Source organism: Vulpes vulpes, chromosome 3 (assembly GCF_048418805.1).
Source record: "Vulpes vulpes isolate BD-2025 chromosome 3, VulVul3, whole genome shotgun sequence".
Classification (NCBI taxonomy): Eukaryota; Metazoa; Chordata; class Mammalia; order Carnivora; family Canidae; genus Vulpes; species Vulpes vulpes.
Window position 1 is genome coordinate 58,303,719 of NC_132782.1, and position 17,790 is coordinate 58,321,508.

General features: G+C 39.1%; 1 long non-coding RNA gene across 4 annotated transcripts in view; it reads right to left on the reverse strand.

Annotated features, from left to right (window-relative positions):
* LOC140598231 (uncharacterized) overlaps positions 1-15,187 on the reverse strand; it is a 65,294-nt gene extending 50,107 nt beyond the window's left edge. For 3 of the 4 annotated variants that reach the window (XR_012000446.1, XR_012000445.1, XR_012000444.1), the window contains exons 1-2: positions 15,083-15,180; positions 9,450-9,623 (exon numbers count right to left, since the gene is read on the reverse strand). This is a non-coding gene — a long non-coding RNA (uncharacterized lncRNA). Of the gene's footprint in view, positions 1-9,449; positions 9,624-15,082 lie in introns of all 4 variants that reach the window. The other variant, XR_012000443.1, reaches the window with a different exon arrangement.
* Positions 15,188-17,790: the final 2,603 nt, after the last annotated feature.

Genomic DNA, 17,790 nt, shown 5'->3' on the forward strand with positions numbered 1-17,790 from the left:
CTTGGAAGACAGTGTCAACTCTGACAACATATGTGCATGTGTGGTCACCCATCCCTCGTAGGTTGTCTTCAACAGCTTGGTCTCTCTCCCCAAGACCCTGCCTCTCCCCATGGACTGTAAGTTCTAACAATAACCACTCTCCTATATATTATTGCTGAATAATTCCTGCTTGGTGGCTTTATAACAACATTTTTAAAAGAATCTGTATTGTTCTGCTTGGTTCTTTTGAGATTCCTAGTATCTCATTACGTCAGGGTAGTCTTTGTTTCCTCAAGGTAAAAAAAAAAAAAAACAACAAAAAACAGAAACCCACATATTACTGGCCTTTTTATTTAGCTGTCACAATAGCAGCAGTGGGAGAGTCACTATGTGGAGGAAACAATAGTAACATGGATCACTTCACATTAAAAAGTGGTACCTAATTATTGTTTTTAGGGGCAGTTAATGAGTGGTACTTGTAGGTGATTAAACACATTTGGGTTTGGAAGACCAATGGGGTGAGACGCAAGCCTCTCTGCTTGGTAACAGTGTGGGGAGAGAGAGACTTTGAATACTGCATCTGCTTCAAGAGTCCCATCCCACCCCACCCACAGTGCCTTCTCATGGGTTTTAACAATGGGCTAAAGATGACTGGGAAGCCACCCAGCCAACAGAACCCATTCACAAAGGACATCCTGAATCTGCTGTGTATCATCACAGATTCAGCTCAGCAGCCACTGAAAACAAACAAAAAAAAAGCGAGTGTATTTACAGATGGTGATGCTGAATAGAAGGGCCCTGAAAATGTCAAAGTTCAGGAGTCCCTACTCTACATCATGTATTGTACCAAAAATGGAGGACACGATGGTAAATAATAACCCTCCCAGCCCTCAGGGAATGCCACCGTGCAACCAAGATAGACTCCTTTACCCTACTATAAATTGAATTTTTGCATCCTCCAAAATTCATATATTAAATCCTACCCTCTAGTGTGATGGTATTAGGAGGTAGAGTGTTTGGGCGGTGATTAGGTCATAAGGACAAAACCCTCATGAATGGGATTAGTGCCCTTATAAAAGAGGCCCCAGAATTAAGGAGTGCACGTATCCTGATGCGCCCCGGGTGATGCACACAAGAGTTGAATCACCATATTGCACACCTGAAACTAATGTAACACTGGATGTTAACTAACTGAAATCAAAATAAAAAACTAAACAAAAGAGGGGGGGAGGGATGATGCAGAGAGCTCCCTTCCACCTTACGAGGACACAATGAGACATCTGCAGCCCTCCCTGGACCCTGCCAGCAGCCCGATCTTGAACTCTCAGCTCCCAGAACTGTGAGCAATAAATGTTTGCTGTTTATAAGCCACCCAATCTGCGCTGTTTTGTTATATAGCAGCTTAAATGGACTAAAACACCACTTAACCAAAAAAGCACAATGATGTGTTAAAACAGAGATAGGAATAAAGCATTATGAGTGCCCAAAGATGAGAATAACTGATTCTGGGCAGTTTGGAGACCCGGAAGGGGAAGGGAGGTAAAGGCTCCACGGAGGAAGGGTCATTTGAGCTGAGCTTTCAGAGAGAAGGAAGTCTGGCAGGTGAAGCCTGGACCCTCTGGCAGGAGAAACGTAACCAAATAGCAACGAGCTGTTAAAGTGTGTAAGCCGCGGAGACAAGCCGACAAAGCACTTTCAACCTGACATGCCCACGGCAGCGCATTCAGTGCTTTCTCAGAGATGTCCCTTTCTTTAAAGGTTTAAGTTCCCCTAAAGATAATACAGGTAAAACACCTTTCCCTAAGTCAGCCAGGGCTTGAAAATCAAGTTTGTGCTGTATCAAAACTGCCCGTTCCCCAACTCTACGACCTAAGCCTTCGCTCAGATGGTTAACCCCCACTTAAAGAGCAACTTTGGAAAACATGAACAATGAGGTGAAAAGAAAGCAGTTCCAGAAACAAGTGATGCTTTCTCATCGGAATCCACTATTGAGCAGGTCCCCTCAGCCACTGTTCCATTTACTCTACCTGCCTGATTCTTAGGCACTGAGGTTAGAGATGGGAATTCGATACCGTCTTTCCCTTCTAGGAGCCCACAGATCAGTGAGCAAAAATAAAATGGCTAAAAAAGTAAGACATGGGTTTGCTTTGGTGATACTGAGGGGCCGGAGCTGGTTAATGACAATGTTTTCACCAGCCTGGGGCAAAATAAGCAAACCACAACTTTATCTTTCGTATTCTCGGCTCATCCTTTACAGTTGCTGCTTGCCCTCTCACTGAACAAGCCCACAATTCTAGGGCGACACTCCTCACAGAGTGTGTCTTAATTTTCATAAAAGTAAATGCATTTGATTTCTTTGCATTGAAATGTCACTCCCTTGGTGATACAGTAGTAGATGGTATAGTTAGGCTACGTAAATGCCTTTACTCTTAACGACAATTCCATACTGGTCCCAAAAATATATTTTTACCAGTTCTTTAAGTACAAAAAGTATGAAAAGAATGAAAACTTTTTCAGTCTACACCACGCCAAACAAAATGTTTTACTGATTATTTTTGAATGGTTTGCTGTTTTTGGAAATATTTAAATTCAGCCGTGAAAGTAGATCCTTGTTGAATGCAGATATAACAGACTAGGAATTAATTATTAACAGGCTAGAAAGAAAAACTGCAAGCCAAGATTTAAAACATTGAGTTGAGAGCACCCGGGTGGCTCAGTGGTGGAGCATCTGCCTTCAGCTCAGGTGGTGATCCTGGGGTCCAGGGATCAAGTCCCACACTGGGCTCCCTACAGGGATCCTGCTTCTCCCTCTGTGTAGGTCCCTGTCTCTCTCTGTGTCTCTCATGAATAAATAAAATCTTTAAAACAAAACAAAACAAAAAACATGGAGTAGAGCACCCACAAATAGAAAAAAAGCAAATTATAAAACACTATGTTTATATGTGTGTCTAATATGTATTTTTCGTGTAATAAACTATACACATATATATATGGAGAAAAAGAACTAGATGGAGAATATATATATATCCCAACAGAGAAATTATGGAAAGGTTTTTTTTCTTTTTACCTATCTGCATTTTATAACTTTTCTATGATTATGTTGCTCTTAAAAAATACTTATTTTAAAAGAAAACATGTGTTGATTTCCTGAGAAGGTACTATAAATTATCAAGATATTTTTAATTAAAATATTAACCCACTCGTTTATCTTCCAAGTCTCTCTGCTAAGGAAATAGTAACCAAGATTAAAACGTGTTAAAAGATGTGGCCAACATGGATTTAGTGAGCATCCACCATGTGCCAGGCACTGCATGGGGCACTGGGACCCCAACAGTGTGCAAGGCCAGTGTGAAGGGAACTCAAGATCAGTGGTCCCCTGCCTCCAACAGGAGGACCTAGAGAGACCAACATTGTTTTTTAACCCCCTTAAAAGCCACCTCCCTCCCTGTAGGTAAGGTAAGCTCAGGACCCCCAGGGTAGAAGGCAGAAACCTCCAGTTTAAAAGTAACCCAGGTGACAAAATGGGAGCATTTGACTCTTGCTTAACTTATACTGACTTTTTTTTTTAATTAAGAAACTCCAGAGGCACCTGGAGTGGCTCAGTCAGTTAAGGAGAGGACTCATTTTTTTTCAGCTCAGGTCATAATCCCACAGTCCTAGGATCCAGCCCCACCTGGGACTCTATACTGAGTGCTTCAGGATTCTGGATCTTCCCTGCTTCTCTCTCTAAAACAAACACATAAATAAATCCTTTATTAAAAATAATTTTTAAAAAATAATAGAAGTAAAAAATCCTTAGGAAGTCCAAACTGCTGACTAGCCAGACGGCATCACCTCTTTTTGTCTACCTTTTCAAGTTTAGCTTCACGGTAGGTAAGGTAGCCACACATGCAAAACTTTCCCATCCTTATCCTAAGGGGTGTGTGAGCAGACCCATCTGTACTGGTTCCAACCTGATTTATTTTCAGTACTAAGGAGAATTTATAGAGAAGCAATCATGCTGTTGCATCGGACAAATATAATAAATATAGTTTATGATTGCTATCCTAAAGCATTATGAACAACAAACTATACTTGGAATGTATGTTTTTGGTTCTGTGTAGAGGTGTGTATGTGTTTGATTTGCATACTCATGGAATAAAAGAAATACAGAGTTTAAGCTTTTCAGAAGGGGTCAGTTGACCAGCTTGAAAGTTTAAACTCTTCTTGCAAAACTTGTACAAGAGGAATATCACTGAGTTAATCCCTCCTCTTGAAAAACAACTAAATACCAGGGATCCCTGGGTGGCGCAGTGGTTTGGCGCCTGCCTTTGGCCCAGGGCGCCATCCTGGAGACCCAGGATCGAATCCCACATCGGGCTCCAGTGCATGGAGCCTGCTTCTCCCTCTGCCTGTGTCTCTGCCTCTCTCTCTGTGTGTGTGACTGTCATAAATAAATAAAAAATAAATTTAAAAAAATACCAAGTGCAATGTGCTATCCTGGATTTGAACCTGAAACTGAAAAAGGATGTTAGTGGGAAAAACAGTCTGGAGCTTATTACCACAAATATGCCAACACTGATTTCTTCATTATGCCAAATGTATGTGGTGATATAAGATGTTAATATTAGAGGAAACTGGATGAATGGCATACAGGAGCCCTCTCTTCTATCTTTGCAACTTCTATGTAAATCTGACGGTATTCCAAAATTAAAATTGTATTAAAAACTAAACAGAAATAAATAAATAAATAAATAAATAAATAAATAAATAAATAAACGTATGTATGTATGTTACCCAGGTGGAGGAAAATTGGCCAAAACAGGAAACACCAGTATCTATTATCTTATGGTGACATATTATTATTTTCCTATCTTCTATTTTTAACTTCTCTGTTTTTCTGAATTCTCTATAAAATGAATGTGTATTGCTCTAAAAATGATTAACAAAAAATCACCTCTTGAAATAACAACCAGCCAGGAATTATCATTTCTCCTTCATCACCAAACTCAAGAAAAGCAGGAGGCTGCAGCAGAAATACGGGTCTCTTCTCCAGTGTGGGCCTAGAGTATCTACAATCCCTTGGCTGATGGGAAGCAGGACTTTATGAAATAAGTTTGATGATCCTCATTTTACAGATGAAGAGATAAAGGCTCAGAAAGCTCCATTCACTTGTTAATCAAAAAATTCTTACAAAGCCCATTAGCCAGGCATTCAAGTGTGACCAGGTCTCAGCCTCTCCCCAACCGGATCCCAGGGACTAGTGATTCCTCATTCAGGAATGTGCTCAAAGCTAGAGAGTGACAGAGCCTGACTGTGAATCCAGGTCCTTCTGGTTTCAAATTCAGATACGTTTTTTTGCTGCAGCACTGCTCTTCCTAGCTGCGTGTTCAAGGTATAGCAGACCACTTCAGGTCTACATGGGGCCCCCTGGGCAGGCATAAAAGGATACAGCCACATGTTCAGGTTCTCTTATCTTCAGCTTATCTTTGCAATCACTACATGCCATCACTGCACACATTTGCAAGCTTAGAGTGTCAGAGGATCTCCATCTCTCATTAGAGAGGAGAGGAGAGCTTGTGAACAAAAAGAATAGGTTTGTGTCACATAAACACTTTCATCACGTCACTCCAGTTTCGAAACCTTTTCAAGCATTTCCCCCACTGCCTACTGGCATGGTCATTCAAGGCCCTGCACTACCTGTGCCAGGCTTCCTTCACCTTTCCCACGATGCCTCCCCTCTCTCTGCGTGCCTTGCCCTTCCACCAGTCCACCGACTGGGCTACACATCTTTGTTGGCTCCATGGCTTTGGGCAGTTTACATAATATTGTTAGGCTCCATTTCCACATTCATAAAAGGAGAATGATATTATCTTATCAGAATCTATTAAGAGTTAGATAAAATGCTTTCCAGTGAGCACTTAGTAAAGCCCCAAATTAAAGTGATCTGTAATGATAATTTATTGCTATTATTATGGTTGTTATTATTGCAAATTCTTCGCTTTTTTATTTTCTCCTTCCATATCTTTATTCATACTTTGTTCCTTTCTGAATTACCTTTTTCTTCCTCTTCTTCTTCTTCCTCCTGACTTAAATCTAAGCCATTCAAATTCCAGATCCTTCCTGAAAGTCCTACGGGGCAGTCCTAGCCCATAGCAAACATTCCCCTCTCTGAACCTTTTTGGCAGTGATAGCAATTCCACTTTGTACTGATAATTGCATAATAACCTAATTAAATGTTCAGTCTCTGGTGTCAAAATACCTGAATTCAAGTCTCTTGCTGTACTATTCACTAGCTACAGGCAAACTATTTCATTCAGAGTTAGTGGCCCCATCCCATCAGGCTGTCCTGGAGAAACATCATCAGACTCACTACCTATGACCCCCACCCACGTCTGCTGGACATTGTGTCTGGGCTGTCCAAGTCTAGTCCCTGAGCCCTGATGTGGGTCACAAAGTATTTTAGGGATTGTACTGCCCAGATATATGAGGGATAGTTAGATATTCAGAGGCTGGAAATCGCCAAACAAAAACAGCCACAGGTCCTTTGAAATCTCATAGTCAAAAGTCAATCACAAACTTACAGTGCAAGGTCCAAATTGAAAACTGTTATATTATAATAAAGCAGCTTCAGTCTGCATTACAACAAAGGCCCACAGCCTTTAATTACATTAGAGGACAGCCTTGTCGACCAAAGAAAGCAAAATTAATTAAAAAGTGGTTTTTGTCTGAAAAGGCTTTAGCCTCATATGAGAGTCATTTATCTCCCCTACTAAGAAGTACATGTTTATGTCTTGCCTGAAGCTCCATGCACTTAGTAGGTGCCAATTATACATGCCAATTATAATCAATATAATTGATTTATCAATTAAAAGATGAGTTTCATTGAAAGAGGATAGCAAAATTGACACCTTTGACCCAATAATTCAAGTTGTAGAAATTTCAGCTAAAAATACATTCACACTTCTCCTGGGAGGATGGGGGGAGTTGAAAGTTCCACTATAATAGAAGAAAAGAGGCAGCCTCAACACACATGAACAGAGGAATGAGTAAATGAGTTATCATAACTCCACACTAACGTAGCCATTAAAAAATGAAGAGACTTAAATACATACTGAGTTGAAACACTCCCCAAGAGATATTTTCAAGTTAAAAAAATAGGCAAATTTCAAAAAAAGGAAGCGTATTTCTATTTATGTTTATTTTTTTAAGCCTCCAAAGAATTTATATTTGTATGTAAACGTGGTGAAAGGAACTTCTTTGTTAGAAGTAATTGTTTTAGAAATGATGCAGTCAAAAAGATATCTGCCAAAATCTGGCCACCAGATTAAAGGAACTGATTATGGCAAATTTCACATTTGCCTCTCTCTTGTTCCCTTTCTATCTGTGTGTGTGTGTGTGTGTGTGTGTGTGTGTGTGTGGTTTAAAGGTTGCTCTCCTTCAGGTCATTATGTTTACCCTGCCACTTCACTCTGCCTTATCTGAGAATAAATTCCTTTGCTAATGTGTTTTTAAAAATTAGAAAGTTTCCTTACTTAAAAGTCACCAATCAATGGGATTGACTTGGCTAACAAATGTGCTGAGCAAAAGCTGATTGGGGTGGAATGGCAGGCCCAGGAAGTGAAAAATCAGCATCACGTGGCATTTCAGAACGTGACAGTAGTCACTTAACAGATTTTCCTTTATCTTTCCAAAGGAGAGCCTTTTTGGACAGAAGCTGCCTAATTGTTTCAGGACATCCAGGTGAAGCCAGGCTGCATTCACCTGCCCTCCTCCTCATTGTTCCCTTGAACACTTACCTGCCCACACCTCTGCAGTTTACCTGCAGCAGCTTAGAGAGCTAGCCCCGGGGGCTGTTTCTCCGAGTCAGCGTGCTGCATCATGCTCTGAGACCCTAAAGAGGCTTTGTGGTATCATAACTTTCAGACAGACAAGCTGCTAACAAAAACAGGAGGGGAGAGCCACGCCAGGCCACACACCTAAAAGACAGCTACAGGTCAACCATGAGCACATGTCAGATGGTTTAAGATTGACTGAAATAAATAGTCCTGGACCATCAGAAGTCCCACTCCCCAGCCCTAAACAGATTTCTCTCTTTTGCCACTTCCTCAAAATCATCAGGAATCAGGGCACCTGGGTGGCTCACTGGTGGAGCGTCTGCCTTCCCTTTGGCTCAAGTCGTGATCCCAGGGTCCTGAGATCGAGTCCCACATCAGGCTCACCACAGGGAGCCTGCTTCTCCCTCTGCCTATGTCTCTGCCTCTCTCTGTGTGTCTCTCATGAATAAATAAATAAAATCTTAAAAACAAAACAAAACAGTAACCAGACATCAACATTCTCCAAGATCTTGGAAATTCAGGAGAAAGAACAGAAAGTTCCCAGACTAGGAGTGGTGCGGGACACTGGGGAGGAAATATGCCACCAGCCAGAAAACATTTAGCTGGTTCACAGAATATCGCATGATAAAGATCAGGAAATGTGTTGCAGGTAGCAAGAGATGGTAACGTACTCAAAGGATATCTGAGGCGGTTTTTGCAGAGGTTAGTTTTACAAAGCGTCTTCATCTGTACGATGAGCTCTAAACATCGAAATGGGAGTTTGAGTCCACAATTCAGGAAGAGGCCAGTGATAATACACAGTGGAGATATGCGGCTGTGCTCTCAATGGAGGGGAATATTGGCAATTATCCAGATAAATCAGGTTTGAAAATCTGAGTCAGGCGGTCTTACTGATTAACAGACGTCTAACTCTAGACCTGCTCTTAAATCTGTCTTGGATTAGATTACTCAGGGAGAGATTATTTGCTCAATTGTGTACCGTCCGAAATAATCAGGAGCAGAGGAGAGGGGGTGTATTCCTGCTTTTCCTCTCTTGGGATCTTTCAGGGCAAAGAGAAGTCAGACTGGGGGACGGCCTGACATCTGCTCCCCCATCACCCCCAGATAGAAATCTCCATACAGTACTTCTTAAAGAAATTTGGGGCCGGCTCTCTCAACATTCTTTCTGTGCAAAATGCCAAGAGGACATGCTGGCCTTTTCCTGTAACAATTCCTACACTAAACCTCCCTTTTAAGTGTAGGATCTGGAATGACACTGGGAACGTGAATCTGAGAACACTGGGCTATTGGATTTCCATTTCGGTCTGTTTCTGGCTTGATTTGATTAAAGTCCACTCAGACTATACATCCAACGTTTTACTTTCTCATTCTTCCACCACAGTTTAATCCTTAATTTCCTCTGCTGCTGGAATGCTCCATGCTGAGTGATTGGCTTAAACCCTAGCACTTCAGGATGTACCTAAGTCAGCTTGGTGGTCCAAGTCTTCTTTAATTGATAAGTGGCTTTTCCGCATTTATCGATATTAAATGTTGCCTCCCCCTCACTTTCTTTAGTTAATACAAGCTATTTTCAAAGGAGATAGAATTTTGCAGAAGCGGGGCTTACCCCTTTTTCATCGAGGGGGATGCTGGCAACGCACCACTTATACTCACCTTTTTTCCTCTTCGATTCAAAACAAACATTGCGTTTATTCTTTGTCTCCAGCTTTCATGGACTTTTTGTCTTTTCTCTGCTTTAGATCTGTGTATGTTCACAACACCTGTCTCTCTGGGAAGCACATATCCCGTTTCTTCAGCTCACCAGCAGCAGACATGTATATTATTTCCCTGAGGGTTAGAGAAAGCTATCAGAACTTGGCAACATATAAAGTAAATACCCACTAATTGCAATACATTCATTTAAATCAGGTCTTTATCCTCCTTAGGCATTGTAGTAGGTGGCTTCCTTTGAAGTCTTGTTGAATTTGTCCAAAATTACCTTGCCCGAGGCAGACGGCTGTTTGGAACATTTGTTCTGAACCAATCCCCAAAGCAGTAAATCTTAGCGTTGGTAACGGCTCACCTGCCACAAAGAGGAAATGTCCTGGGTAGGGCATGGATCCAGGCTTAGATCCCCCATTATATACAAAGAAAAGAAAGAGAAAGGGAGAGATAACTGCACAACTCTCAGGGATATAGTGCTATTGTACAACCCTGATGATGTTATAAACCACAAACCCTGTACATTATTGAAATACATAACCAAAAGTCGACCAGTGGATGTCTTTCCTCCTTTCTCTGCTGCATCCATACACGCACGCCTCTCTCACTTTAAAATAATTGTGTTCGTGTTATTCATTTGTTTGTTTGCTTGCTTACTTGCCTTAAACACAAGTAGCTTAAACCCTTCATTGTTTTAAACTCCACCTGAGAATTTTATTGTACCTGTTCGACAGAATCATGCTCTGTGCGCATGAAGCTCTCATACCCGTCCTGGACTCTCATCATCCCCACAAACGCACTGATAATCTGATGGAGACAATCACTCTCTGAGATCTTTGGGCTTAAACAAGGATTCGTATAGGCTGTGTCACATACTTCTGCCGTGTACATAAAAACAGTCTTCAAGTCTTTTCAGTCTGTTACAAGGCTTTGCGTCAAATATATCAGAAAAGGTTTCAGCAGTAGGCAAAGGAGCTATCTGACTTAAAGCAAAGGACTCCCTAGTTAATTGTCATGGATACAGGGGCCGCTGGAAGGCTTAGTGGTTGAGCATCTGCCTTTGGCTCAGGTCACCATCCTGGGGTCCCGGGATCGAGTCCCACATCAGGCTCCCTGCACAGAGCCTGCTTTTTCCTCTGCCTGTGTCTCTCCCTCTGTGTGTGTGTCTCTCGTGAATAAATAAAATCTTAAGAAAAATTGTCATGGGGATCCCTGGGTGGCTCAGCAGTTTAGCGCCTGCCTTCAGCCCAGGGCGTGATCCTAGAGTCCTGGGATCGAATCCCATATCGGGCTCCCTGCATGGAGCCTGCTTCTCCCTCTGCCTGTGTCTCTGCCTCTCTCCATGTCTCTCATGAATAAATAAATAAAATCTTTAAAAAAAGAAAGAAAAGAAAAGAAAGAAAAGAAAAGAAAAGAAAAGAAAAGATAAATAGTCATGGATACAGCCGTAAGTCATGGCCTCCTTGAGTAAGGGTAGAACCAGAATCAGGTTGTGAAACATTTACCTATGACATGACTTAATTGCCATATGAAAGTATATCATGGACACACAGGGCAATGACAACTCATTGGGATAATGGTCCAATGATATCCCCATTTTGAGGGTGATGGAAGATGAAGGAGAGTGAACAACAGTTACAAACCTCATCACAACATCAAGCTGAAGAAGTTAACTATACTTTGTCAAAATGGGGGAGGAAAACAAGAAGGAAGGTAACAGGGAAACCAGTAAACAGGTGACTTCGCTCCCAGAAAAGGAGGAAATTTCCAGGACGATGGTGAAGGGAGATGGTAAAGGGCAGAATGACAGTTGTGCAATGGATCAGGGGAGTTATCCATCCAGATTATAGCAGGAAACAAACTCTGGGAGAAAGACTTAGAACTAGACTTCATGGAACACTGCATGTGCTTAAATATATTGAGAAAAGATTGAGACAGGGAGCGCATGAATATCAGTTGGTGTTAAATACCTAGTAAGCAAACTAAAAAAAATAAATAAATAAGTAAAAATGGAATAACTAAAAGCTCAAAAGAAAACAAAGCTATGAATGTTATAAAGAGAAAGAAGGGATATCTTTACCTCCTACCATGGTGTGATCTCCGTGATATGTTGTTAGGCTAAAGGCTTCTATTTCCCTAAAATACACACTTGATTATATTAAAACTAAAACCAGAAGAGGGGCAGGTGGGTGATGGGGAGCAAACATTTAAAAATCAAAAAACAAAACAAGGGAAATGCAAATCATAAAATTAAAAAAGTGTTAAAGGTTACCTGTAGGGCAGCAGACATAATAGCTACATTTTTAAACACATATCATTTTATAGATTTGACTTTGGAACCAAGTTAATATTTTTACATAATTACTAAACAAACTTAAATTTTAAAATGCAATCCCTGAAAATCAAAAGTAGCATTACCTCCCAGAGAGGAAGTGTTCCAAATGTCTTTTTTTTTTCCAAATGACTTTTACAACAGCCAGCTGACCATATGTTTTTAGTAGGAAATACTCTAAAGACAACTGCTTTCTCTAATTATAACTATTTTCAGTAATTATATTAGTAGTAGTGGGTGTTAGTATTGTTATTCTGAGAATGTTATATAATTATGTTAGTATACTTGAGAACTGGAATTTTCAGCATAAATAAAAAGAGATAAATATGTATGATCAACGAGGTTAAGAAAAGCCTCTGAATATGAACTGAAAATATCAGCTTTTTTTGGTGCTCCTGGGTGGCTCAGTCAGTTAAGTGGCCAACTCTTGGTTTCAGCTCAGGTCATGATCTGAGGGTCCTGGGATTGAGCCCCACCACCTGCTGTGTGCTCAGAAGGTAATCTGCGGGAGATTTTCTCCTTCCTTCTTCCTCTGCTCCTCCCCTTACCCCCGTCACTCATGGTGCACGCACACATACATACTCTCTCTCTCTTTAAAATAAATAAATCTTTTTTTTAAAAAAGAGAGAAAAGCGAATATCAGTGCTTTTTTTCCATTTGCATGGTATATTTTTTCCATCCTTTCACTTTCATTCTGTTTGTGTCTTTGGATCTGAACTAAGTCTCTTGAGGGCAGCGTATAAATGGGTCTTGTTTTTTAATCCTTTCTGCCACCCTATGTCTTTTGATTAGGGCATTTAGACCATTCATGTATTATAAGTAATAAGTAATCAATAAGTAATTATTGATAGAAAATATCAGTATGAACTCGTGTATTTTACCGTGTAAACACGTTTATACACACACACACACACACACACACACACACACATACATTTCCTAATTCTGCTCACTGATAAGGCCTAGAAAAAGCAACCAACCCTGTAGCAATAAACACCTCTAGTGTCCAGACATACTCTCCAAACACCATTTCCCAGTAAAAGGGACCAGTCCTCTTTGGAAAGACATTCAAATCTAGGTGTGGGGTAGGAAATGCACAAGATGATTCCAGATCATCTTGCAGACCAGAAAACAAAGAAACTATCAAAGATTACTAAGATTATATCAAAAGGACAAGTTGAGCCAACTCAAAAACAACTCAGAAAACAAAGAAACTATCAAACATTACTAAGGTTATATCAAAAGGACAAGTTGAGCCAACTCAACTTTATTGGTGGAAGAAGAGATCATTTGAGTATTAATAAAGATAATAACTGTGATGGATGGAAATATACCAAATATGATATTAGCACAGTTCCATAAATGGTGTAATTATTAGACCAATTATTCACAAGCTCACTTACTGGTCTCTCTCTCTCTTGAACTTCTGTGATGCCTACTGACTATAACATTCCTTTGATAATGGTGTTATTTTATTTTCAATATAGTCTGATTTTGCACGCCTTTTAGAAATGACTTCTATTTTAAAAATAGGATCAATATAACCATATGGTAAAAAAAAAAAGTCAAAACATGCCAAAAGGTATAAATAAAAGTAATTATTTACTTATATTTATTCTTAACCTCCCATAATTATCCCTAATCACCCAAAAAGTAACTATTATCATATTTCTATGGAACATTAAGAAAAAGTATGCTTATCTAAGCATACACACTATTTATAAATATCCTTTTCTTTTTTTAAGAAAAAATGCACAGGTAAGCTAATTCTGTATCTATTATTCTGCTTTCATTTAATCCTAAAAATATATCTGGAAGCTCTTTATATACCAATATATGCAGAGCTACCTAATTCTTTTTAATGTGTACACAGTATCCCATTCATTATATGGATGTCCCATAATTTACTTACCTATTTCTACATTGATGAATAGCTAATCTTATTCCAATTTTATTTTATCTATTTGGTACTGCTATTTAACTCTCTTTATGACTTACTTGATTATGAACTCTTCATCAGGACATGAAGCCCTATGGCATGTTTCTCTGCATCACATACTACAGCACTAGAAAATAATGTGTGCAAAATGTCCTTGAAAAATGCCCATAACCAGTTGGATACTACAAATTTCCACAGTTCTGGTTTTGAGGTCAGTGAATAGATGCTAATAATTCACCATTGTTACTTGGGTAAGCGAAAAGCTCTTTACAAGACTACAGAGCATTTAACACTTTATAAATCAGAGCTAACTCTTGAAATTACACTCAGAGGTGAAGAAATAGTCACCACAGTGAAGATAGGCGTAAGCTACTTTGTGCCCTGAAAATTTGGGTTGATTTTGTCCCTCTGGATCTTGTTTCTCCTTAGGGCTTTTAGATTCTGCTTGAAGTTGGAAGACAACATGGTGATTGACCATCGCACCATGTACCACAACCAACAAGGCAATTGTAGTCTCCTGTGCTTTTCTCTTCTAATCATCGGAGAGTATCACTACAGTAGGTTTAAGGGCTTAGGTCAACCCTCACCAACAACCAAATTCAACGAACCCCTGAATGTGAGTGTATGTCAGAGGTAGATACTCCCTGGTATATTAAAAGCTAATTCCCAAGACATTAAGGAAATGCAGCAGGCTTAATTTTAAGAATAAAATCATTCTATTAGATAAAACAGATTCTGTTTTTTCCCCCTACTTTTAAAATAAAGGGTAAAAGCACCAAAGGTCAATTCAGAGGTCTTTAAAATTATATATTTAAATAATATGAAATATTAAGATCCAATCCTGTGGTCATTTGTAAGGTTATTTCTTTGAAATTTAAGTGGACCTCCCTTCACACTCACTCACGCTCACACACACACAAACAAGCGCACACACACAGGTGTGAGAAGCCCAATCACTCCAGGATTAGCTGTTCCTCAGAAAGCTCAGTAATGATCTGAAATCCGAAGCCCTACTTGAACTTTTCTACTAATTCAGTAATTACTGCTGTGCCTGAAATTGGCCCCTTTCCTGCAATTACTCAACATGCACTTTCAGTCAAAGAGGTTAACACCTGAATTTAGATTCTAATTAGCACCTAAGGTAGAATTTTTTGTTTAAAGCTTATTAAAATGGGGACTTTTCCCAGCATAAGATTTCACTAGTGTATACAGGTAAACATACGTTTTATGGATCAATCTGTTTCTGGTTATCTTAAAAGCAATAGAAGGTAGAGGTGAAACCAAGATCAACATATCACCATTTAAGATACCAACCTCAGAATAAATCAGATTCAACCAATATCTGGAGTTGTCAAACTGGGCAGATCTGTAAATACAGGCAAAGACCACTGTTTCCAAATCACCGTTTAAGTGAATGATCTATGTCAAAGGAAAAAGTAAATAAAATGGAGATAAAATAAATTAATATTGGTGTCATTGGCTTTCGAGGCCATTTCTATTTCCTTCCCTCAATTTTCCTAAGTACTGATATTTAAAAGATAGCGATAGCAAAAACTCAGAATTACATGAGGTCAGGTGATCTTGAACTCCTCAGGCAGAAATTCGTGGGAGTTTTACTTCAACCAGTAACATGGCTTCAAGTTAACTGGTTATCCTTTGCCACATCCCTGAGGTTGCCCAGTTACTACTTGGAAACCTCCAGCCATGTGAAATCCATATTCCTGCTCGTTTTCTTACAAGGCACCCATGAAAACATGGAATTCATAAATGATAGTTTATAAGAACACTGGATATGAGGGCATTCTCATGATTCAGTTGACTCATAATGAGCTTTCAATACGTACTAGTGTTTAACAATTTCTCTCCTACCTCTTACTTATGCAATTGACATTTTTAAATCCAAGTTCAAGAACTTATATTTATCTCTTTTGAATTGTCCTGTACTTCAGTTCTCCTTCTTGCTCAACCAATCAAGGTGATTTGGGTTGTCTGCGCTCTCTGGTTTATTGTCATCTGCAAATATAATAAGCCTCCTTTCTTTGTTCCCATTCAAGGATAAACTTGAAGATATTTACAAGGTCTCTCAGCATTAAACTTGACTCAGCTAACACTGCAATACAGAAATGAAATTCTTGTGACTTGTCAGCTATTCTGAGAGTCACCTCATATTCAGAGCCAAATCGAGTAGAAGTAAAACAATGCTTGTGTCTTCAAAAACAAAGGCGAGAGGGTCAAGTGGGGGGGAAGTGGTAAAACCACTAGTATTAGTTTCCTAGGGCTGCTGTAACAAAGTACCACAGACTGGGCAGATTAAAAAACAAAAACAACAACAAAAACAAAAAACAATGAGTTTATTTCCTCATTATTCTGGAGGCTAGAAGTCTGAGATCAAAGTTTTGACTAGATTGGTTTCCTCTGAAGCCTTTCTCCTTGACTTGTATAGAGATAGTCTTCTCCCTTTTTCTTCACATGGTCTTTCTTCTGTACATGTATGTACCATAATCTCCTGTTTTTATAAGGACATCAGTCGTATTGGGTTAGGGACCACCCTAATGACATCATTTTAACTTAATTATCTTTTAAAATTTTACCTCTTCAAATACAATCACATTCTGAGGATTAGGGCTTTAACATATGAATTTGGGGGAAGACAATTCAGCCGTTCACACCACAGAAGAGACAATTCTCTCCATATTCTGCGTTACAGGTTGCCTCTGTTCCCTCAGTGTCAGTTTCTGTAAATGCTTGTATTCAATTTCACTAAACATGCAATCTTATTTATTTAGTACACATGTCTTTTCAGATTTATTTTTAGGGCCTTAAATCAGTACTTCAGAATCTGCCTTCAAATGGATAGAAGCCTAAATAGGCTTAACCTCTTTAAATGCTGCAGCTACTTCATAAGTGGTATCCTTTGCTGATGGACTTATTTACTGTAATAACTCAGATTTTAATCTGAACTTTAATGAACATAAATATGTCAACATACATAAATATGTGAAGTTACAGCATCTTGATTTATATTCCTACCACTATACCCAATCTTTCTTGGAAAGAATACAAGATGAATATGCAGGTAGATGGTCTTGGTTATCTTGAGCCAGATGTCACCAAAGAAATCTGGTTAACGAAACTCCAGTGAGGTCAATTATATACCATGGATTGGACTTTCAACCCAACTATTTATCTCCTTTAAACGTGTATCATCACACTAGAGCCCTATATTATATCTTCTCCAAATTTGTGAGCTCTATATTATATGGGCTCAAAACCTATAGAAGACTGTAGGAATATCTTAGGATAATGGATGTTAGCCACATTCAGTCACTAACATACCTTCTGTGTCCTAAAATTCTTAGAATCTAGAAATCATTAGCACATAGAAGATACTTATAAGTTCATGAATAAAGTGGTTTTAAAAAACTAGCATAATTCCCTTTTGACCATATTGTAAACAATAATGTTGCTTTATTGTCACTATCTACTTGCAAGCACTTAAACAAAAACTCTTACCACGATGTAAAATTACCTCAGTTATACCATGTAATCAAAATAACAAATATATTAAATAAAACAAAAATCTGGATTGAAGCAGCCGCTAGACTCAATAATTAACTTTGACGGTTAAGCTGGCCAGCTCCTTTAATAAGTAACTAAAAGATGTATGTTCTTCCCCCACTCCTCCCCAGTATGCTCAGTTACTCCATCCAACTTCCAAAGAGCTGAGCATTTGTAAGAGCAGGCCACAAGTGACCCAACTATACCTAACAAATAATACTTCAGTAATACAAGAGGAAAAAGTTACATGAAACAAAAAAATACATGAAGGCTGCCATGTTATTTTTACTAGACCCCATTTATTCTGTAGAATAAGAAAACTTTACAACACATTCTCTGTAGGCCCTGAAAAACAAGAGAATTCATGTAAAATAGAAGAAACCCCTTTAGAAATGTTTTGCTAATTTTCCCCAATACCAGAATAAAAGTTTTGTTTTGTTTTTTAAGATTGTATTTATTTATTT